This window comes from Bombyx mandarina, chromosome 13 (genome assembly GCF_030267445.1).
Source record: "Bombyx mandarina strain Sakado chromosome 13, ASM3026744v2".
Lineage (NCBI taxonomy): Eukaryota > Metazoa > Arthropoda > Insecta > Lepidoptera > Bombycidae > Bombyx > Bombyx mandarina.
In genome coordinates this window covers 16,055,301-16,081,030 of record NC_143220.1, presented here as the reverse complement: position 1 = coordinate 16,081,030, position 25,730 = coordinate 16,055,301, and the positions used below count along the sequence as shown (strand labels likewise).

At 34.8% G+C, this 25,730-nt stretch overlaps 2 protein-coding genes across 3 annotated transcripts in view; one reads left to right on the top strand and one right to left on the bottom strand.

Moving 5' to 3' along the window:
• LOC114245319 (LIM domain only protein 3) overlaps positions 1–25,730 on the top strand; it is a 53,357-nt gene that overhangs the window by 1,160 nt on the left and 26,467 nt on the right. The gene's annotated exons all lie outside the window — the stretch shown is intronic.
• The window catches only part of Xpc (DNA repair protein complementing XP-C cells homolog), an 86,898-nt gene that overhangs the window by 39,437 nt on the left and 21,731 nt on the right, over positions 1–25,730 (bottom strand). The window lies entirely within an intron of this gene.

Sequence of the window (25,730 nt, the reverse complement as noted above, 5' to 3'; positions counted from 1 at the left end):
TAATGAGGACGTTGTTTATAAAATAATATTTGAGTTCGTCATCTTTGTTATCTTAGCTAGAAACAGGGTACTCTATCAAGCAGTGATCTATAGACCTTGGATTACTTGTGGCCTACCTACCTAAAAATCTTAAAGCCCTCAATGCAATTAAATGTCACTATTTATGTAATGTTTCCAAAAATGTATAATTTTTAATTTCGGTAAATTAACAATTGTGAATCATCCAATATGACGCACCTACCAATCCGTGGTCACTTATACGTAGCTACACAATAATGCTGGAAAAAAGATGGATGGACGAGCTCACATCCCACCTGGTGTTAAGTGGTTACTGGGGCCCATAGACTTCTACAACGTAAATGCCGCCACCCACCTTGAGATATGAGTTCTAAGGTCTCAGATTACATTTACAATTATACCGATTTTATTTGCTGCAGGCGATGCATTTTTGTTGTTTTAACGACATTACATTAAATAGTTTAAAAGAAACAGTAAATTTAATTTCAATATTAAAAAAACAACTAACTAAACAAACTATTGCATACAATTCAGTAAAAACATAAGCGTAACTAATCTTCGTAAACACACATGACGTGTAATATATATTTGAGTGTAAACGTTAGATGCGTCATTTTTTTCGAGAAACGATTTTGAAACACTACGGTATAAGTAAGGGGGGCGTTGAATGAATGAATTAATTAAATCTAACATATCGTTTTTTCTAGAAACCACAAATATTTTAAGAATTTACATAATATTTTCTCTTTAAATTTATTGAGACAAAGCGATTAGCGCTTTAATACCACTAAGATAATTAATTACAAACATGCTTCACGGAATGACCCTTAAGCAGCAAACTTCGAGAACGGGTTCGATAAATAGTTTCTGCGTTTTAATGCAACACTTTAAAGATGTCGTTTATGTAAACACAATAATAACTCAAAGAAACGACATTTTACATTCGTTGACGAAGGAGACGGAAAATCGTGGGCCAAAAATGTAATAACTTGAAATGTAGTCTAAAAAATTTGTCATATTTTTTTATATAAGAATATAAAAAATCACCTCAATCCTCTTTCTGGGACCGGAGAAAAATGAGAAAGTTAGTTTTTGTCGGTATAACGGTGTGATCGATTTAATTAATCGATTACAGGATTATAAAAAGAAAAACATTGCACTAGGTAATTAAATGAGCGATTTATACTTGTTGTATACAAGTGCGGTATGCGCCGGATTTAATTGCGATTATATACATAAATGAAGAAAAAGTCTATTATTACTTAGCAAAGTAATATGATTATCGATTTCAAATCGATTAAAATCGATTGTATTTTTGATGACAGCTTTGACAGTAAGCTGACATGACGTTTGTTCATAGATTATACAATTATTTTTTGGCGCTTGTTGGTTTTTTCTGCTTTACTCGTATTGTATCTTCGACGCATTTTAAGTGTGTATCTATCGGGCGGTTTTTATATTTTCAACGATCACTGCTTTATTATTACGGATTCCAACTCTGCCAGCCTTGTACGACAATTGGAATTGCTTCTACACTGGACACCGAAGATCGCTCACACGTTTGACTTGAAATTGTTGCATTGGATACTGTTGAAATTATGGATCGCTGTGTGAATTGTGGGATAGCAATTCCACATTCCATACCTGATATATATCATTGATATTCATTCATAATATGACATTTAAAAGATTATCCAATGGATATAATAAACATTTACTTATGCTTAAATAAGTTATTATTCAGCTCTTTTAAAGAGATTGTAACATAACCTAACTTTTACTAAATCTTTATTAACTCGGCTCTCAGATTGAGAAAACTTTTATAATTTTCAGCAAGGTACTGATCAATCTGAATCTATTAATTCATATTAGTTTCATCACGTTACATTCGGGCCCAAAAATGTATGTAATCGTTTCAGTCTCCTTTGGTTTGAAGTTAAAATTACTTTAAAATTGATTAAGATGAAACGGAAATGACACTAAAAAGAGACAAACATATACTATATTTGCGTTATAGGTTTTTTTTATTGCCCTTGTAGGCAGGCGAGAATACGGCCCACCTGATGTTGAGTGGTTACCGTCGCCCATGTACTTCAGCAATGTCAGGGGCAGAGCCAAGCCGCTGCCTACCGTTCTTTTTAGTTTCATACATTAGTCCTTATAATATGAATGTGGACATTTATCGATGAGCAGTTATGAGAAATCCAGTGCGTTAGATGTGGCTGTAAGCCATATAAAACTTTCAGTACCCATTTTCGAGTTACGAGAAATCTAAGAATCTCAATATCTGTTTTATTTTAATAATCATATTATTATATTATCATCTATAACTCCATAGGTACTCTGTGTGCTGACTATGTACTGTCATTTGAAGCCAACTTACTTAAAAATGTTCTCGATGCTAAAAAACAATAAAGATCGATGTAATTCAGTTCTTTAAAACTTTTATTTTGTACAAAAAAGTTCGACATGGTAAAACCGTTGTAAAATGATTATTTATTTTCCTAATTATAATTTAAATATATAGTCATATAATGTATTTCAATTGAGAACGCGATAAGACTATAAAGTGCAATTTTATCTATCGATCCACGAGTATAGGTACGTAATTTAGTATTGTTTATAACAATTAAGTATATCTCTTAACCACATTTGCACCGTATTAGTATGATACCATATTCTACTTTGGACTGCTTAAGTCTTTATAAGTTGAAAAAAGATTCCTCTTCTTGCAGCTGAATATGTTCCTGAAATGAACCACTTAAATTACGTAAAAAAAAATCCATTTAAAAATTACGAAAATTGCAATCGAATCTGCATCGAAACCAATATATGGGATATGATAATGCACAATATGTGGGATGGGATAATGCACAACACTATAGGAACGGTTTATGTTTGCAGTAAATTAAAGTTTATTTTACACAAAGATAGAAGCGAACGAGACCCGGCCGGCGCGGCGTAGTTACGTGTCCCGCGTATGTGCCCCCACGAACTCGCATACTGATGCGCCTCCACGCCCGGCGCTTGTTATTTTAATTATTGTGTCTTAATTAAAGTTGGCCGGGAGGGTACCGGGGAGGGGCCACCCCGTGTCCTCATCAACCGACTTCCAGACTTAGTACCTTCTTTGTACTTCAGCAATAAAGGCGACTTTGTTCGTGTAAACGTTGACCTATACTAAAGTTGCTTTCCCAACATTACCTTTGAGTAAAGGTCAGTACAAACAGTCAATTTTAAGATGTCATTTTTTAATTAAATTTCGTTATTCGTACGAGCATGTTTTCTTAAATTTAATTAACGCGTTACAACATTAATTTAATTAAAACGAATGTAACATTATCTGTTTCCGTTAAACACAATTCATTTATAATCAGCTTTAGTAATATTGTTTCTTTTATCGCATAATGCAACCGGATATTACTTGTTTCTTTTATCGCAAGTCTTACGTAAAATATTTACAACTAGCGACCCGCCCTCGTTTCGCTTCGGAAACATTAAAACACACATGAAACAAAAAAAAAAAAAAAAAAAAGTATGCCTATGTTCATCAGGGACAATGTCGGCTTCTAATGGAAAAAGAATTTTTCAAATCGGTCCAGTAGTTTCGGAGCCTATTCGAAACAAACAAACAAACAAATCTTTCCTCTTTATAATATTAGTATAGAAAACATAATATCCACGCTTAAGATATCAATCGCGGTCTTATTAAAAGCGACTTTTTAATATTTAACCTCTTTACTTGTATTTCTTTGTAAACTCAACGAACTGTTCTTTTAATTTAATTTAATATTTTGCATACGTTATTTGTGTTGTAGTCAAAGTAATATTATTTGCGATTTTTACGTATCGTAAATATAATAAAAAAACACTTTACGGTTTAATCTCGCGTATTTAATATCATTATATCGAGGGCTATTTGGTTTAAGCGAGATTTTTGCAATTACTTTAAATGCCTCTCGCATTTAAAGTTTTTATAATTTTGGAAAAAATATCGTAACAAACTTCTTCAGCCATTAGAATGAGATAAACTTAATTGAAGTTTAAATAAAAACATCTTCGATCAATAATAGTATAGATCAATAATTATTGATCGAAGAAAAACATCGAATTGTTGATGCTAATACCAAATAAAACGGGCCTTTAATTACAAAGATAAAGGTCGCGTATTAAGCGAAATGTCGCTTAAACCAAATAGCCTTTCACCCTTCGATATTTTTTTTTTTTTTCCCTACCTATGCTGATAGCCTTGAGAGGCTATTTCAGCTTCTCCTTGACGTGGAGGTGAGCTCACGGGGCTCAAACCGGAGTGTTGCTAATACTGGCCGTAGCAAGAGCAGTGCTTCGCAGAATCTACCACCGGATCGGAAACGCGACCCACCGAGAAGATCCGGCGAGAAACTCAGTGGGCTGTATCTATGGGTTTATTCGCTCGTCGAGCTCTTCGTCGCAAGCGACGGGTTCGACAAGGACGGTGACCGGAAATTCGAATACTTAACAAACGCGAAATTAAATCGAAAAAATAGTTTTCCAGGCGTTCCTGGGAGACGCCGCGGTTGAGCTTCGGCCTTTGATTGAATCATACTCCTGTTTAATGTGATTGAAATTACATATATTACATCACTTGTAGAGATCAGTAACGTTTTTGGTAATTAAGCTGCCTAGAAAATTTTAGTTTTACCGTTATCAGTCTAGACTAATATTTGTAGGAAAGAAAGTGTATTCTAAAACATTATTTAAAAAATATAATTATAAATAAATTGGTTGAAATTAACTATTAGATGTTTGGATTTTTTCAATCATTGTCTTCAACACATTAGGATTAACTATTTTACTGTTTTAAATGTATTTTAATTTGATCTTTTAATTATTAAATAGTTTATATATACAAATAAACAAAAATAGATTATCTGTTTGTTATTAAAATAACAGCTTTTTACTGAAAGCATTTAAAAGCATTAACGATACCTATAACATAAAACAATGTATTTCTGTCTGTTTATACCCGCTATACTCCATTTTTAACCAATTTTGACCGAACTTTAGCTGACAGATAGTTGATTTTATAAAGAGTTACGGACCTTTATTTTAGAAAACTATCGGGGTACTCACTTTAAAGTTAAAACACACGGCGTTGTAAAGAAACTCCGACTTAAAGGGCGAAATATTATTAAGATTAAAAGAAAGCCACAGAAAATCGGGACCGGGTAGCTAGCTAAACTTTTTTTTTAAAAGATTTCCATCTAAATTATCTAGAAAAAAAAAAAAAACGTTTTTATATAATATATTTTCTACGAGAAACGGTATTCTTTTAATCAATAAAAATGTAAATTTAAAACGGCCCATTAAAAGTATTTATATTTCGACACATTCAATTATTATTCATTTCAAAATAATCATTAACGACACTGGCGGAGAACAGCTTAACATTTTATCTTTGTTATTGTGCACAGAGGCAAAAGCTAGACGTCTTTCAGAATCAGTAATTATACTCATTCTGTGGGTAGATAAAACAGGTCTTAATTACCTAAACTAAAATGCATAATATATATCATTATGCTGGACGAGAAAATAATATGACAACTGTGGTCACCAAGTTACAGCATGCATGTGTAATTTGTACACTGTTTAGTGCATTTCATGGTCGTTAACTGACGTAATTGGATATAAAATATTAATCCTATTAATTGATTGGGCAACGCTTTAACTTGTTAGAATGCGATATGTTCCTAAATAGAAGGGGATTTAACCGAGTCAAGAAATTATATTTAAATTTAAACTTTAATTTATTGAACCCTTTGTCAGGACACATCGCATCTAGAAGTTATTGTTGATATAAATTAGATTAAAGATTAGGTTTACATATTATAAAATAGTAAAACTATGCGATCAAAATATTTTTAAAGTTTACTCAAAAAATCTAGTTCAATCAAAGCATCCTAAAATTTGGAATTTGGAATTTATTATTTTCTTAAATAAATATCAATGGTTTATTTGTAATTAACAGAGTTCAGGTCGAAAAGAAAAATCGGTTTTATATGTTAAAACCGAATAAAAATCTTATACTTAATTTAAATTTTATCCTTAAATCTTATTATTAGCTTATTACACAGCACTACTATTACTGGAGTATATGGAGATATTACAAATTTATGAAAAGTTTCTAAAATATAAATTGTTAGTTTACTTTACTATACAACAAAAACTTTTTAATTTCGAACAATATAAGCTCCTCCTCATAATATAGACACCACTACGAGAAAGCCGAGACGTCTGCCAACATTTGAGTTTAATATCGAACTCTCAATTTTAATCGAATAAGTTAATTATTATTAAATTATTTATGTAGGTAAACGATTGTTTCAAAATTAATTAAAAGTAACTTATTATGTACTGTGTTGGTACGAATTGCTTTTAAATTAATTATCGTACTGTAATTGATTGTACGAATGAGAATAGGCGTCACATTGTGTTCCAATTATATTAATTTCATTAACAAAGCTTGGCCCATAATTGAAAGTAGGTAGACAGTTTCGGCAAAAGGGAGGGTAGGGTAATTACAAGATCCAATTTAGAATTGCCAAGTCTACACTTTGCTGTTAGTTTCAAACAAAAGCTTAATTAATTAAGTCGAGAACAATTAAGTTCAGTGCCGTAATATTCTCAGCAATTACGCGGAATCCAGCGTATTTTGTATTCGCTGGTAATTGCTGACGAGTCTCAAATCAGATTGTATCCGACACTAACACAGCATACATCCATTAATTATGCTACCAACACTAATTGGAAAGTCTATTAAATTAATATGACCTATAATTGGGGAATGGGTGTAATGTAGCTTCTGTGTTGTCATTGATCTAGCACGAATAACTTTTAATTTTTTATAAAAAAGCAAAAAAATATGTGTGGTATCGTGGGACACCGGATAAGAGCGAAGTTCGTTATTATAAAAATATTAATTTTAAGTTCTATTCGAGGTATGATTTTTTTGATGATGATGCTATGATTTTTTTATTGATAAAAAAATACTTTACAAAGTTATCAAATTTATTTGATTCAAAATGATTTATAAAAAAACATATAGTAATAATATACAAAGAAACAGTTATTTATATTAATAATAATAATTAAGCATAATTATGTTCTATCATAGAAATAATAATAACCGTCATCACGGAGACTATACATTAGACACTGTATAGCCATCATACTAAGACTATACGTAAATAATAAAAATCTTACGTTACGGACGTTTTTTCCCGGTTAGGGTACCCCACCGCATCGTTCCATAAGGAACTTCGTTCTAAAAAGTATTTCGGCAACAATAGTTTTCATTTGAGATTGTCGAATTTTGATAAATGCGAGTAGCAGTCGAGTGAGCGCGCTGGGAGCCGGCGCATGTAACGAGACACATTTCCGGACACATCCTTCCAATTAGCGGGTCTGTGCGGGCACTGGTCACCGCCTGCCGCCCGCGTCCTCTCCTGCTCGTTACGCTCCCACCTCGTTACGAGAATTGTTTGTTCGAGTATGTAAAAATGTGTTTATTTGTACGTACGCTGCAGGGTAAAAAAAATATATGAAAAGACCCTTTTAAGACTTTTAATGATTTCCCGGCAAAGGGAAATTGGGTTAGTTATTTTCCCCGGAGTTGCCCCTCGTTAAGTTTTAATGGGGTAGCTAGGTACAACGTAATCAAATGTACTTATTAAGTTAACGACGTTTACCACTTTTTATCAATAGAAGTTTTGAAAGGCGAAGGTGCCTAGCTGCTTTGTCACTTTGCAGTTTCAATACACCTTAGTGTAGTTTGCCTTCATAGTTTCGAATTGCGATTTCTAAGTAAAATGTTAATCACAAGGTAATGAAACTACGTTACACGGATGCCCTACGGCAAGACTGGGACAACCTGAGCTAGTCAGCTACCAAATAGGTACAACGTCTAATTAATCTCCAGTGAAACGTACACGTTGGTTGTTTTTGCCAGGAACTCAGCTCATTAGACCGACGAGGCATGTTGATTACATTTTGCAGTGCTTATTAACGCAAACTCTCATTAGGGACCACTATTGTTGTAATTAAACAAGAAGCAACATCGGTACCGGCAGTTAAGTTACGAGCGTGGTGAAATAGTCTTTATATCTAGACAATAAGGTGGCTTCAAACAGTATCGTGAGTGCCGGTTTTGTTATGTGAATTTAATTAACAACTCAATGGCTACATAGTGAAGGAACTAAATGAAGGAGAATTCTTGCAGTGTCTGACATGATTCCATTGTTAGTTGCGGAGCAAAAAGCGAAGGTTTGTTTTGAAGTGGTTCACGCAATTACGAGATGGTGTTGTTTCGGTGGCTTCAGGTAGTACGTCGTCTCCGCGAGGGAATTTAATTGGACAGTCAAGAGTCGAACTCAGGAGCTCGGCTGTACACTGTAACGTTCCACTGCTCCGTAACACTCCTAATTGCCTCACCCTGACTAGTAGGAACGATTCTTTAGATATTGAATCGAAAAAAAATAGAGCTAAAATTTCGCTAAATTGAAAAAAGTTAAGCCAGAAGCATTAAATGTCATATTAATCATATAATGTCCTTCTTTGTAGGAATTTCATTCGTTAAATAACTAAACAAGGAAAATGAAAGAAAAATCTTAAAAACCACATGCAGAACTTAATAAAAAATCATTATTATTGTATAAGTAGCTTATGTCATAAACGTAAATAACAAGCATTTAATTAAATTAATGATTATTGTATATGTTTCTTATCTTAATTGTAAATTCGAGCTTGATTCATTAATCAATAATTAGCGGTCCGTTAATTGGGTAAATTGTGATGAAAAAAACAAGTTATTATGCACAGTTTTGAAAGCTTGTGTTTTGAAATATCACCTTCGTTGTGCATACGTCGTTTTGATGACATTACCAATTATATTTTTTGGTTATTTACCTCAGAATAAATATATCATTAATTAAATACTAAAGTTGACTCACAATAACATTTAAATATCAATTTATAAAGATTCTTGTTGTTCTGTTTGGTCCATTAAAATGAGTCGGCGCGTCGTGTTTTGTATTTTTAAAATATATTTTAATATTTTTCCATTTAAAACGAACTAGTTCTCTTTTTATTGTATATAAATAAAATAGCCATAATTTATATTAGATACGGGATCGTAACCTGGTTTTCTTACATTATTTACAAATATTACTCATAGTTCTATTCCGTCTACTGTCCGTAGTAGGAAGTTTTTTTTCGTACCTAATTGTTAGTAGCTTACGGGGCGGGGCTATTCTGACTACTCGCGGACGTTTAGTTGAGCTCACGGTCTCACACCGAGAAGATTTGCTAACACTAATGCTGCGCTGAGGATGTTCTTGTTTTTTTTAAATATTTCCTAATAAATGTTTCCTTCCAAAATTGAATTCTTGTTAAATATTTGGTGTTTGTATAGTAATGACGTTCTGCACGTATTTGCCGCGAAACAACGCGTCCCGGTTCGAAGTCTAGGAAACGCAAATGCTATGTATAACGCAATTATAGCTTTAATCGTTTATCTTAAATAGCAGTATTCTTGTTAAATTTTCCATTAATAGGCTAGTACTTTTTTTATTTTTTTTTTATTGCATAGCTGTGTGGACGAGCTCACAGCCCACCTGATGTTAAGTGGTTACTGGAGCCCATAGACATCTACAACGTAAATGCGCCACACACCTTGAGATATAGTTCTAAGGTCTCAGTATTGTCACAACGGCTGCCCCACCCTTCAAACCGAAACGCATTACTGCTTCACGGCAGAAATAGGCGGGGCGGTGGTACCTACCCGTGCGGACTCACAAGAGGTCCTACCACCAGTAAAACATGTACTTAACTTCAAAACATGTACCCTGAGCTCCTATGTCCATCTTAGTACAGAGTATAAGTCGCCGCGCCTAAGGAATAAGACGTACAGTATATTTGTATTGAGTGTTGCGACTCTGCTGATGCTCGAATCTCGCAGATGGGATAACAATTTTTCCAATGAAATAAGTAATTAACAATTGCTTACATATGAGTTCGACGGTGAAGGAATAAAATCATGTATTAAAAATCATACCCGCACGAGTATGTACCACATCCCTGCCTATTTCTGCCGTGAAGCAGTAACGCGGTGAGGTTCGAAGGTTGGGCCCACTGTTATACTGTAAAACTGAGACATGGAGCGCATTTCATGACTCAAGACGGATGGCGGCATTTAGGTTATATCTATGGTTATATCTATGGCTTCGGTAACTACTTAACACCAGTTGGGCCGTGACCCGTCAAGGTAAAAAAAATAGATAATTTAATTTTAAATCAACGGCACGCACCATGTACAAAATCCCTCCATGTCCATTTTCAAATGACATTTTTTCCAAAGAATCTAGTGGTAGGAAGCAGGTTAGGCTCTACTATTACCGAAGTCGACAAGCGACGTGACGGTAATGGCTTCTTTCAGACCGATCGCTCAATTGAAATTGAACGAAATTGCGGTCCACCGTATTACACATAAAAAGTGGTATTGTTTACATTCGATTAGGTAGTGCACACACTGTGAGCAGTTGGCGGGGAGCCGACGTGTGCGAGAGTGAACACGACGGCACACTTCACCGTCCGGATATGAGCGGCTATTTAATTTCCGCGCATTCAATGATCGTTTCATATTCAACTATACACCCGCTTATTAGTTTCTGAGCTTTAATAATATTATGCTACACGTCAGTTTGCGGACGAGATTGAATAAGAGCGTGGTCGCAATGCAAGCGATAACGTTGCTTTATGCCTACATATTTACGGTGTATAAGTTTCAAAATATAAGCTTAATTTATGAATGTAGATGATTAGTAGAACATTTTATCGAATTTTTCATTACAATGTTAAGAATTTGAATTTGTGAAGTGGTTACTGGAGCCCATAGACATCTACAATGTAAATGCGCCACCCACCTTGAGATATAAGTTCTAAGGTCTCACTATAGTTACAACGGCTGCCCCACCCGTCAAACCGAAACGCATTACTGCTTCACGGTAGAAATAGGCAGGGCGGTGGTACCTATCCGCGCAGACTCACAAGAGGTCCGACCACCAGTAATTACGCAAATGATAATTTTGCGGGTTTGACTTTTATTACACGATGTTATTCCTTCACCGTGGAAGTCAATCGTGAACATTTGTTATGTACCTATTTCATCAGAAAAATCGGTACCCGCTTGCGGGATTCGAACACCGTTGCATGGCTAGATACGATTGCACCGGATGTCTTATCCTTTACGCCACGACGACTTCGATAAATTTCAAATTCACGGGCTTTAGGTTTTCGGCCAAAAATATTTCATCTAAACAAATGCTTTGTAATTTGTTCAGGCATTGCTATCGGAAAGAACATGCAGTTGACGGAGCAAAGTCACCCCACTCCAATCACTCTTATGCGATAACGATCAGTACAGTACACACAGAATCTACTGTTTGTTTGTTTGTTTGTTTGCTATTAATTTTGTGGTTTCACCCTTATGCGTACAGTTCACTGTTTATATCCTTTATTTCTAAACTGACGTGTTTGTAAAGGTCTAGAAGCCATTAAACTTATTTAGTTTTATATTTACCTAGCACTTAAGCGCAGCTGAGAACAAATATTGTTCTAAGTTGAAATCTAAAGAAAAAAAACCTCAAAAATACAGAAATACCTCTTTTTGCGTATCACATAATATCTAAGAAAATAAGTAATTTATTGAAGTCACAAGTGTCCATTGAGACGCTTTAATGTTTCAGATAGCAGGAAACGTAATTAAGCTATGAATTGCGGTGACTGCGGTGTAATGATTTTATATCTCTCTAATGCAAGTATTTGAAGACTAAAGAAGACAGATCTGTCAAAGTCAACGTGTTTCGCGGTCATAAAATGAACTTGAAGTACGCATTTTGAACTCGCCGGATTAATACGAGCGGGTATTATGCGCATGATATTATAATACTATTCGATGATGGGCTATTCTTACCGTGGGCACTCAGCGTACTGTGAGCACGGTGTATTCGAAAACATTATACGTTTAATAATAACATTATTTTTCAAAAGAGGAAATTTTACTTTGTTAGCATATATTTTTTATACTTTTGATGGCAGGTGGGCAAACGAGGGGTGGGATCAATCCTGGGGTATCCGAATTAGCCTAATGAGTAGATTGGTAGTTAGTTTCCACTGAAATATAATCTCCTAACTATATTAACTCTGACGTTTCGTAGCGTAGACGTTTGATGGAGCAGTAATCCTTCGGTGGTCTCATGAAAGGTCTATTAGTCACAAAAAAAACCGAGCTCAATCAGTTTGTGCGAGCGATCGATAAAAGTGGTGTTTAATGACCGTCTTGATGTCCGTCCAAACTATAATTATGAGGCTGCACGTTGCTCGACGCTTGCTCAGAATTCCACATGTGGTAGGTACTGATCAACCCTAACATTGTAAACACAAGCAAGTTCGTTTTTGGATGTAGCATTTGTACTTCCTATTGCCGTCTGTCTACCGTTGGTCCACCGTGGCTTAAGAGTCAAGATCTTGATGATACTTGAAGATACTGGTGGTAGGACCCCTTATGAGTCCGCACGCGTAGGTACCACCGCCCCGCCTATTTCTGCCGTGAAGCAGTAATGCGTTTCGCTTTGAAGGGTGGGGCAGCCGCTGTAACTACCTATATACTGAGACCTGAGAACTTATGTGTGTGTGGCGCATTTACGTTGTAGATGTCTATGGGTTCCAGTAACCACTTAACACCAGGTGGGCTGTGAGCTCGTCCACACATCTAGGCAATAAAAAAATCTTCCTTCCGCCGCCATCCTTCGTGAAGCAGCACTATCGAAAACCGGTTACTTACTCAAGCGAGACTCCTGTCGCCACACTTCAACTTTACAAGAACCGCGTGGATCGATTTGGCGGTCCGGAAACAGGTCGATGGAATAGCAACATTTCTCCCAAAACTCTTATAATAAACTACTGAAATTAGGTTCTCAATTCAGATCAAAATTAGTTTACAATAAATCTTAAAAATATTTAAACATGACTAAAAGAAAAACGGCAACTAAAGAAAAATAATATAAACAGTAAACCTATAAAACTTAATGATAGTAATTATTAAAACTGCTTCGTATTTTTTTAATAATACGATGCGTGGGCACGCTATTCATGAAAACCCACCGTAACTATTTAAAATAAATTGTTGAATTTCATAAAAGATATAATAAAAATAAAAACGATAAACAAAATAAGGAGCGAATACAGTTTCATATCGGACCTAAGATAGCCCTATGTTTTGAGTGACAAACCAATTTTATTCTCGACTGCCCCTCTCGGCCCGCTCCTCTTGCCCCTCGCCGCGCGGACCGATCAGACCTTATCCAAATTGGATCTTGAATAATAAAGAATCGGGGCGATTGGATTTTATTCCTTAAATTCAATTAGCACACGAGGGTCGTGTGTGACTGTAGACGAAAGATAGAGCCATATTATCGTATTAAAAGGATTTGTTACTGAACAAAAAATATTTCAAGAAGTATTGTTATATTAGTATTGCCATGTTTCGATACAGGTTTCGTTTCTTGACTGTAATAAACGTTGTTATTAGTGAGTGTAGTGCTAATTGTCATAGATTAAAATAAATCTGGAAAAACCTTAAAATAAATGTCAATACCTAATAAGTTTGCATATAACCAAATTCTGAAGAACGACATTCTGGATATTCAATATCGGTGAAAGGTCATTTCCTACAAACTAGTGACCGCCGCAGACAATACTGTGCGATTAATAGCATAGTTTCGTTTTAAGCGCACGTTAAACTAAACCAATAGTCAATAATTGGTAAAATGTTGCAAATCAGTAACGACTTTGCTGTGCTCCATTGCTGATGACCATGAGCGACTGTAATTACTTTCCATCGGGTGCGCCGTATGTTCTACCTACAGCCTAAATTAATAAAAACCGTACACTTAAGCCCACGAAATGTGAATAACAAATAAACTGATGACACAGTGCCGTCTTAGACTTTCAGTATAGAGCCACAAATATATTTGCATATCATCATATTTGTCTGGTTAATACTATGAACTTGTTCCAAAAACAATATTTTCAAATTTATCTGAGCTTTCTGTGAGTTTCGAAACATATAATATCTAATTTTAACGAAATAATATTGCGATAAGTTCGTTCAAATTATTACTAATGATACTATAATCCCGAAGATAGATAGACCTAATCGATTTATTTATTGTTCAAATCCCCTTTTATAACATAATACAGCGTGGGTTGCTGTTTCGTAAAAACTTATTATGCAAAACGTAATCTTTGGAGAAACTGTTAATAGTGAATGAATTTAGTTTATTGCTTTAATATTCAAACATGTCAAATTGTGGAATGTTTAAAAAAATACCTACATTATATAGCACAGATTTTGTTCTGGGTATAGTATTAAGTTAGAGAGAGATTTAGGTACTTAAGCCTTGATCGGACTGGGCGAGTATTTTAGTCGAGTACCGAGTAATTTAGTGGCTAAACTACTCACTACTCGCCCGAAAAAATAGAACAAAATGGATTGACTTGACTAAATTATTTACTAACCTACTCGACTAAATTTTTGGTGCTCAGACACATTTAGCTACTAAATTACTCGGTACTCGACTAAAATACTCGCCTAGTCCGAACAAGGTCTTAGAGATATGTGCTAATGTCAAACCTATACCTAGGTCACTTCGGCCGGTGGATACAAATTCAAATATGAGCTCGATCCTGTTAGTCACGTCAAAACTGTGGCGAACCCGTATCGCTACTGTCGGATACGGATATCACCTAGGTGATCTACGCATAGCAGATAGACATAACTACAGAACAGACTGATTGTTGATATTTGTTTTTACTCCATACATACACGTAATGCCTGATGAAACGGATTATATTGATTATTCCTTGATAGCAGTTTCAAGAAGAAAATATGCCAAGGGCACCCTCGAATCTAAACGCTTCAATCTTATCGGGCTCAATGAACAGATTTCCCGTCTTTCATACTGGATTTCATAAAGTCAAATTGATAAACAATCAAAGCAGCAGAAATAGGCCGGACATTATCGTATGGTTGCCACACTAACTAACCTAATACTGCGATATATATTAATTAAAACATTTTACTAAAAACACTTACCAATGCTGTAAATTAATATGAAAATATCATATTAAGTTAAGTATTTTATGTTTAGTTTAATTGAGGACACATTAATTTAAACCAATTAGATGAAAGATAATATTGAATTAACTGTTAAACATAGTAGTTAAATCTGGACTGAGTAAATCGTCTCTCGACCTGTGGACCATTAGACGGAATGTGTTAATAAAATAAATTGCGATATTATCGCTGGCGCGTTTGACATAAACATCGAATTCTACTTAAAGTAATGGAAGCGATTTAATGCAGCGGAATCGGGACAGCCGATAAGACGGGTTTACCTATTCTCTAATATATATTAATTTACAAAACATTATTATTTACGAAAACATTATAATACATCCATGATAATTGGATTCGATATTTATTTGTTCGACAGACTTATTTGATAGTCACATTGGACTTTTAATTAAATGAAAAATGCGGAATAGGTATGTGTAGATTATTCAAATTAGGCTTGATTTTTTGATTTCGTAAAAAAACGTTTTATTAATTATTTAAATAAAACCGCTTACTTATACTCTTTTGTTGCCAAACTATGCTAATGAGTTTGATTTTAAATTTCCTTTTATCATTATTTTAGTATTTGTAAAACTGTCATGTCACAAAGAAACAGTTTTGCATGGCTACATTTAAATAAGTTTACATTCATATGGAATTAATTGAATAGAACAATATCGACGACGTTCAAATATTAGTTTTACGAAAACTTAAACGATTTAGTGCGATTTTGTAAAGTTACAATAACTAGAGGTCCCGCAGTAGTCGAAATTCGACTATAATTAATTGGAATTGTAAGTTTGTACACTATTATGATTGTATTTTATACTTCTATAATTACAAATTTCGCCAAGGCTACACTATAAATTTTTTTTAAGACAAACAATATTTAATCTATTCTCAATTTGACCACAGACGTCAAGAACAAAAGTTTGACAATAAATAGTATGCATGCGTGTTGCGTCAAATACATGGTGTGTAGTGTGTGTAATGTTTTCTTTCTTGATTTAATGTATCTTTTATGCATTATTTAAAAAAAATATTAGCATTGTGCACTTCTTCTCTGTATTCTCTATAAGTGTGGAAAATTTCATACTCCTCCGTCCGCGCAATTTTCGTAAAAAGGGATACAAAGTTTTTGCTTCACGTATTAATATATAGATATAAATTGAAGCCACAAACAAGCCTTTCGGTTACGTCATGACCTCTTAGAGTTTTTGTTAAATTACACGACTTTATAATAAAACACATGGTAATCATTAACACCGGAAAGAACACGAAACACGCATTAGTCATTTTGTAATATTAATTCAGACGACATTTAAACATGATTGAGTGTACCCAAAATTTAGGCAATACTTTATCGAATACTCAGGTCAGATTTGCATAAAATATCATCAACAAACTAATAATATTGTGTTGGAAGTGAAACTTATTTAGGCGCATTGAGAGTAAAATTTAACTCGCGACAGATTCGTAACGGCTAGAGAGAAAAGATACAATTTAGGAAGAGCGAGAGTGAGAAAATAGACAGATCGTCTCGCGAAACACTCGACCGCGGAGAGAGGGAGAAAGCGAGCTAGGTCGTTTCTCTTATACACATTCTGTTTACGGGCGTCGGCCACTAGATGGTTTGTTATTAGTTTCTCATTGCTTCTATGGCAGTAACACATTAACTATCTTATATTTGATGTTTAATGAAGGACTTAAAAAAAGAACTATATAATATAATTTAAAATATATATAAATGGTAAAGAGGTCGTTTCTCTTATACACGGTATTCCCTATTACAAGGGAAAATTGATATAAGAATGAAAAATGAAGGAAACCATAATACTACACACCTCAAAAGAAGTTTCACTTCTTTCTTGTGTACCAAGTTACACGCGTACCTTTTAGTTTATAATTATACTGCTTGTTCATACAAACGACGAAGTAGATTTGTTTACAATTTTCGTTAGATTTGTCATAACCATCATGAATGAGAATACCAATAGTTTTCATACAATGGTTAAAAGTAAGGTTTTGATCGGGAAATGCCCGTGGCATTTGGGTCATTATTCCCGTCATGATGCAGACCTATCACCATTAACTTCTCCAGACCAACACGGTGTTAATTTTATTTTTCAAAGTTAAATTAATATAAAACTACGTATTTTTTATATTCAGGTGTTAATATTATTACTAGCAGATTAATTTTGTCTGAAGGCTACAATGTGCTTATTATACTGTGTTTTAACCTAAAATGTGCCTAGAACGAATGTAGACAAATATATGCACTCCGAATAAAAAAAATCGCTTTTAACACGGTTTTATTAGTTTAGCCTGTATCTGCCTATGTAATGGAATATTTCAATGTAGTTTTGATCAACTTCACTATGATCGATTAATTTTAAAATTAGCACGCGTATTGACAATGACCGATACGATAATTTACTACACTGGCCTAATATCCCGACTGGGATTACCAGCACAAACATGATTGTTTTAATATTTAGTTCAGATTGATATTAATTGTGTTTTAATATAGTTTTTTTTAATTATATTTGAAGTCATTTAGAATAAAATACTGAAGGCAATTTTAAAAAAGTACTGGTTTGATTTTACCGTTAAAATTTGTAACACAATTAGACGAAAACAATTTTATATTCACGCTCGTTCATATGGATACGAATTTTATTATCAATAAAGCGGCGGGTCTTAATTACTGAGCAATCCACCGTATCGTTTTCAAATTGAATGTCCATCAAATCGCGATTCCGATGCGTAACCGACTGCGTTCAACCCACTCCCGGCTTTCAACCGGCCACTGTGCACTCGCGTGCTCTTACTTAATTAAACTTTAAAGCTTAAGGGAAAATTTAATTTCCGGGCGAAATCAAAGAGGTTATATTTCTTCTATTCGTTGAATAAAAAATAAATTCCTTTAGACTCAATATGAATATATTAGATTTACGGTTCGAAAGAGATTTATTTAAACAAGTAAATTAATCCGTGGTTTCCAACCAGTCATTAGTGAATGGGAAGGCTAATATCAGGTCTTTCAAAATGTATTGCTAGTGTGTACTGCGGAGCGCTGGCGTGCGGCGCAACCTTAAAAGCAATATCCGGCGCCGCGCGCGCCGCCCGGAAATGAACCGGAAACGGCGGTGTATTAAGCTGCAGGTACCAGCCCTTCAATTTATAAACGCTTGCGGGCACACTCTAGCCTCTACTCCAAACGGAGCCGCGGCACACCACGTACTCTGATATCCGGCACTGGTAATTTGTAACTTGCACTCTGTGCGATATGCACCCAGATAATACTGCGCATTCGTCATTGCGCAGCTTTAATAAAATCTTCAAGTCCCACCTAAAGTAAATATAACAGTCTTATTCAAAACATTGTTGAGAGGACAATATCTAAAATTACATTCTCTCGGCCTGAACTAACAACGAAATGAAATAAAGTCCGCAAACAAAAGTTTGCAAATCCAATATGATTTGGCGCGTCGGTAAACATCGGCAGCATCCCGGTGATATCGCGAACGAATAACATTAAACTTTGTATGGATTGAATGTAGAAAACCAATTTCGGTGCTCGGCGAGTGCGAGCCGATGGGATGAGGGTGTCAGAACGCTTTGACAGCTCTCTGATTGAAAAATACGGCAGCCTGTTTATGGAACAAGTGAGCTCACGATAGTCTCGACCATACGGAACGTGATCGAAATACAACTAGTTATTACGCAACGTCTGCTACAATTTGTAGCCGTCAATAAATTATTAATTAGCAATCACGCTGGAGTCCTTCTATTGTGCTGAAATTAGTCAAATGAAAACTATATATGGCATCACTTTTAATGTTTTCTTCAATTGTTTACGCTGATACAATCGTAAATTAAAAAATGTGTGTGTGTGCAAGTCACACACGGTAGAAGTGAAACTTATAAAATATAAAAATAAGCGCAAGGGTCAACCACTTCGCAGTGCAATGGAGCAGCCGCACCCCGGGGAACCGCCTGCATGATCACGGTATTCCGACGCCAGGTAGGTATGATTTAGCAAGAGAAATACGAGAACGTCTATCAACTGTGTAACATCTCGTCACCGCGATTCAGGAATTGTTAAATTTACGTGCAGCGACATCTGCTGATAACAAACTAAATAGAAATAAAATAAACATGGCGCGTAACTGAAGAAATTAAGATGGCGCGTAACCGAAAAACGTTACATACGTTTTTTCCTCCCTACGTCGATAAAGAAGTTTCACTTCAAAAAAAACATTTAGATAACTATCCGTTTTTTTGTCTTCAGTAACTGTTAGAATTTTCAAACTTGCTTCTCCCCTATCGACCTCGATTGGATCGAGTGTTAAATTGCACGAGACAATAACGTTCTCGCTACAGGAAGAAAACCATCTGTCCATCATTATATCGTTCAATCATTTCGTTGAGGATGGGCAGACGAGCTCCTGGTCTACTCCGTATAACAATGTTATAATGTCACCGTTTACCTGGAGCCATGAGGTTGAAAGTCTCAATTGTATTGAATGGTGATATTATAAAAATCGTGCCGGCTTACCACCAGGTTTTACATTAAAACTATAACTTCTATGGGTTTGATGAACGTATTTTTTCATAGTTAGCCTCTTCAAGGACATTGGCATGTTTGTGTACGTTTTTTTTATTGTATATAAATTTTAATGTAACTCTGCGCTAAATAGCCACATATATTGATATACAATTTTTAAATGAATATTCACTAAAAAAATTATTTTTTGAGTTATTAAATTATTTTCAATATAAAACGAACTAATCGCAATGAAGAACAAATTGAATTCATGTTTTTTTGCACTTTAAAAAAATAGTGGCTGAAGAGGTTAATGTCATTAGTAAACACAAGACATGTTGTCAATAGAAGTACCTACGTTATGTTAAAATAAATACCTTAATCTAAATTTTTTCTCTCTGATTCTTTATCGTTTACTTATGATTTACCTGGTAAATATCGCTACTGACGACAAAACCGCAAATTATACTTTAGTGTGCGGTAAATTGTACTGGAGACTCTACCGTTTTATATTCTTTAGTTGTCTTCAAAATTAAGGAAGGTCACATTGATTACATATAGAACATATATGGACTTATTTATACGAAAATATAAGTACATTTAACAATTTTCATGTAGTTGTCAAAAGGCGTTCGCACTAAAGCTTATAACTTTTTGCCGAAATGACTTCATTAGCGACATCACAGCATTGTATGCGCCATTAGCACGTTGCTATGAAACATTTTCTTATACCTGTTAAATCCATTGTTGTACATGACACGCTATTATTACGATATTTTTACTGTGCGTATATATGACGTCACGTTTAATAGTTATTTTTGTCGCTAAGCTACTTGATAAAACGTACTGGGATTTTAGTAGATATAAATACTGGACAAGTGCGGGTATAACTCAAGTTATGAGGGTTCCGGCTGTCGGCTAGGACTCCTCTTACAGAACGTACCAGAACTAATATTGTTGACATATTGTGTTTGTTTCATAAGCCTACACATACGATACAAAAAAAACTTTAATAATTTAAATACGCATTAATACAAGATTTGATTTGCATGGACAGTGTTCCTTTTACCTATCTAGTTAGACGAACCGAAGCAAAAACAATTGACAGTGTATTGTAACGGGAATTGTTAGATATGTACAAAAGAACCAATCACGGCGGAGCTAGATTAGCCCCTCGAGGATACTGGTGAATACTTTAGGTAGACAAAAAAAATGAATAAAAAATATCTTAACCTTAAAATCTGAACGCATGCTATTTTGCGACCGAAATGTATAGGACTATCGACCTGCGTCGGCTCACTTCACAAGCGCCCTGCCAACTTTATCCACCACATATTATGCACGTATTGAAATATGTGAAATGTTCAATATGACATAAATTTGTACGTCAGCACCCCATTATTGGAATTCTGCAGATGAATTTCTCTCACAATTCATGTTGAGCGCGCAGCGAACTAATCCGTGAAGAAATCCGGGATATAAGGTCTGTGATTCATTTAAAATGGCCGAATTAAACGTCTTGAAGTTTTATTGAGATATTTTAAGATTTAAGAAATAAAATAGCTGACATTTATTGGACTACTCATCGAAAGTGTCCTCTTACTAAATGTTGAATATGGCGGTTGACTGAGCGTGGTTACTGGGTTTCAAACTGAGTTTTCATGGGCCACCAGACGGGTTCGGCTTAATCGCATAGCAGCGGACTGATAGTCTGAATAATAAAGGCACTGACTTCTTCTGAACACTTGTATCTCGTCTCAATTAGTACATTTTACATTGAATTATACTGAAGACGCGACCGTTCGCGTGAGAGGCGCTTGAGCAGCGAGTACAGAGTAAATTAATGACAAAAAACTGAACATTAACATAGATTATTACGGCTTCGTACTGATTTTATACAGATAAACAATTTCGTTTTTACAGAATAATAATTACATGTGAATTTGCGTGAACACTAAATACCAAAATTATCTTGAACTGAGTAAAGAAACTTTTTAATTTAATCCACGATGCCTGAATTTTAAGTACCTGATTGACAATATTTATAATTTTGGAATACAAAATAAATTTGAAGGTCTTTATTCGGAAGATAGACAAATGTACATTCTTAATTTATTTGATTGTTTTTTGTTTTCACTACGTTCAAAGTATTTCATGGTAATTATTATGGTGAATTATTAATACTTATAATTTTCATTTTGTGCTCATAAAAGAACTGCATGCGTTGCTGCGTGTTATTACTAAAATAACCCTTCTAAGATAACCAAGTAAGGAAATTAAACATTTTAAGTTAGGGGACCTTCTCCATAAAATATTGATATTGAACCTATACAAAACATCCTTAGTATATTTGTATTACCTTAATAGAGGGACAGTTAACGGCCCACTAGGTAAGCAGTTACTATCGCTCCTAAACGTCAGCAATGCAAGGAGCTAGCCGCTGTCTATCAAGTTAGTCGATGTCAAAGTTTAAAACGTCAACGTAACATAATATACTTTATAAACACTATTATTCGGGTTCTTAGCACGATTTTTAGAACCCGTCAAATCATAGTGTTGATTACCGCAAAAATTTAAAACGATATAACTTATTAGTCCGAGAGATACGCTACGTTTTTTAAGTAACTCCTTTTTAAGTAACCCTGCCTATTTCTGCCGTGAAGCAGTAATGCGTTTCCGTTTGAAAGGTAGGGCAGCCGTTGTAACAATACTGAGACCTTAAAACTCATATCTCAAGGTAGGTGGCGGTATTGAAATTGTAGATGTCTATGGGCTCCGGTAACCACTCAACACCAGGTGGGCTGTGAGTTCGTCAACCCACCTAAGCAATAAAAAATAAAAAAGTTACGAGCTGGTAACGGTGGTAACGGTTGGGAAAAGGTTGAGAAATGATGAATTATTGCGAATATTAGATATTACAGCATCGTGTATAGGTAATGTATATATGCATTTAAATTACACTCAAATGTACATTGTCGGGTACCGAGAGCGTAGCCCGCAGCCACGGACGGCTGGAGCGCACTCGATTAGCTAAACACGTTCCACGATGTGATTCGATAAACACCCGCGGTACTATAACTTTGGAAAAGATTACTTTCGTTTAGGTTCGCCATTCGAAACTAATCTACATACGAAACGCGTTAAAACATACCGCGAATATATTATTTTCCGGGCCCGTGGTCCTCAAAGTGCGGCATAGTCAATAATTCAAGGCCTTGAATCGGAACTATCGACGTACTAGATTTTTTTCCCGTGCATTTATATTAGTATGCAACAGCTGCGACTTTCTTGCATGGCCAAGCTTTTTTTTGACATATTGAAATAATTTTACTTGATAACAAACTAACTTATCTTTGGACCCTGTAGGTATAACTGAAATGTTTTGTGAATACTTGAAAGTGAACGATGGTAATTTTATGTTAGTCGTTTAAAAAATAAATAGCATTCCTTGAAAACACGAAACCAGCGATAGTATATAATATATAATACAAAATATAAACCAAATTTTAATCAACCAATTACTGACATTTGTTAAATTACAAAACAAGAAAGTTTTGTGTAAAACGGAAAATAAAATCATTCCATGGTATATTGAATCATATCACTTAATTAAGTTAATTTGGGATACACCGGGATAGTTTTTATTGTACCTAATTTAAATTACTTTCTATAGACACAATTGAAAAAAGCCGTAAGAAAAATTTAGAAAAAGTTAATCGATCCAATTCCGACGGACCGAAGTTAAGATATACTCAATTCCAAATCCTATATGTGACTGCTAACTGAGATTCTCTGTTACGTCCTTTCTATTGATCCTCTTGCACACATGTTTATGTAAAAATAAGCATAAATAAAAAGTTATTATTGGAAATAGTTAAAAAAAAAATTGAAGTTCCATTTCTCTTTTGTTTATCAATCGATTTAATTTTTTTGTCTTTGTGTGTGTGCTGGCTGCTCTATTGACGAGGTTTTATCGTTACGTTTTTTTTTAGATAGTCCATTAGTTTAACATAGTTTTTTTTTTATTTCAATGACACGATAACAGAAATAGATTAAGTATTATACTTAAAAATAATTTGTAATTTGACGGGGGTATAAGATTAAGATAGAACTTCGATAATTTAGCTAACTTTAGCTTATCTAAATCATAGTTCTGATATGATTATGTATACCAGCGATAACGAGAAAAGGGAAATAAGAACATATTTTGAACATTTCAATAATGTCCTTTTTCGAAGAGAAAAATGTACTTACAATACAGTGAGTATTATTATTACGTCAGTCTTTCCATGTTGTAATGTTTTTATCATACAATACTAGTATTATTATTCATTATTCGCGACTACCTACATAAATATTACTTTGAATTGGTCTATGTTTTATTGAAGATATATTTATTTTGAGTGGATCGGCGACCTGCTGAAGGTTGCGTCAATCCCATGGATGCAGACATCGGAGGACCGGTAATTATGATGATATTTATTTAAAAAAAGGGCGCAAGTGTGTAGATGGTCTTTACCGGCCCTGAAACAAAAAAAGTTTGACGACCACTGGTCTTTTTTTGAACTAGTTGCATGTGACATAACGTTTACCATTTAAAACGTTTCCGACAATTTCATACATAAAGAACACGTAACGTATCCTATCGAATGCTTAAATGCAATATCGAAACATGTCTCAGATTTCTTTAGAAAGCGCTGCGAATCTCTATTGTGCTCGATTGAATCATGTTTTAATTACAAAACGGGTGAGTATTTAATTAAAAACTTTCAGCACGAGATTAATTCCTTATTCTATGTATACGAGATTGAGTCAGCGTCGACTCCACTTTTCTGCGAAGCTATCGACATTCGACAAGGGTTTTTAATTGAACGCTCGACCCATTGTACTCGTTAAAACGATTTTGAGTTAATCACCGAGTTTTTCGTTCAGCGTAATGGAAGAAAGTAATTATCAATTAACTGCTCGATAATGGATTGCGGCCGCTTATCCGCCGGCTTATCTCGACGTGTAACAGCCCACTCGCCCTCTGTTTTTATCTTTTTATTAACAAAAATTTAAATCATCAATCATTCATCTGATATTTATAATTACAAACACATCTGTTATATCATTGATAAACGCGCTCGTAACTTGCTTGTTTGCTGTTGCTGAGCATAAATCAAATATATAAAAGTAATGACAAATATTTGGGCGTGGTATAAGATGTTTTGGGTGCGGCGTGATAGTAAAGCGACGATTGTGAAAACGAGAAGCGCCCAGTATCCGTTGACGTGATATTGTGCCATGAATTAGCATTGTAAATGCAATCACAGGTGTCAAGTCAGGCCGCCACTCGCTCGTCGAATTTATGCGCCTTCCGCTCCAGCCATTATGAATATGACAATTTATTAACTATAAATAACGATTAGCATCAACCTTCTCGTGCCTAACGAAGCAATTAAATTACACAGTAGCTTTAGATGTTTTAAACGACGTACAATATACAACAACAAAAAAACTCGGGGACTGCCGCGGTAAAGCTATTGCATAGCATTTTTTATCAATTTATGCAATTATAGTTATTAGACAATAATCATTTAATATTAAAACAATAATAAAATAAGACCACGCTATATTTATAAACATTAATAAAAGCAAAACATTAATAAAAGCAAAACATTAACCGTCCCCTTCACACTCATAAGCTAGACCGCATGAGACAGAGATGACTTTCATGATGCGCATGCAGTGCGACGTCACGCCGTGCGCTTATTCACAAACACTACACAAGCGCAACGTGTGAATGTGTTGAACGCAAGCTACATGGTAGGCGGAGGTGTTAGGTTTTATTTTCGTTACGGAATTTCTCCATTCAGTCGCCGCGCTCAAAGCTCGCGATAAAAGCTTTGCAATAGCTGTAAAACTTATCTAATCAATTACTTTGATGGTTAATGGTAATCTAAAATTTTC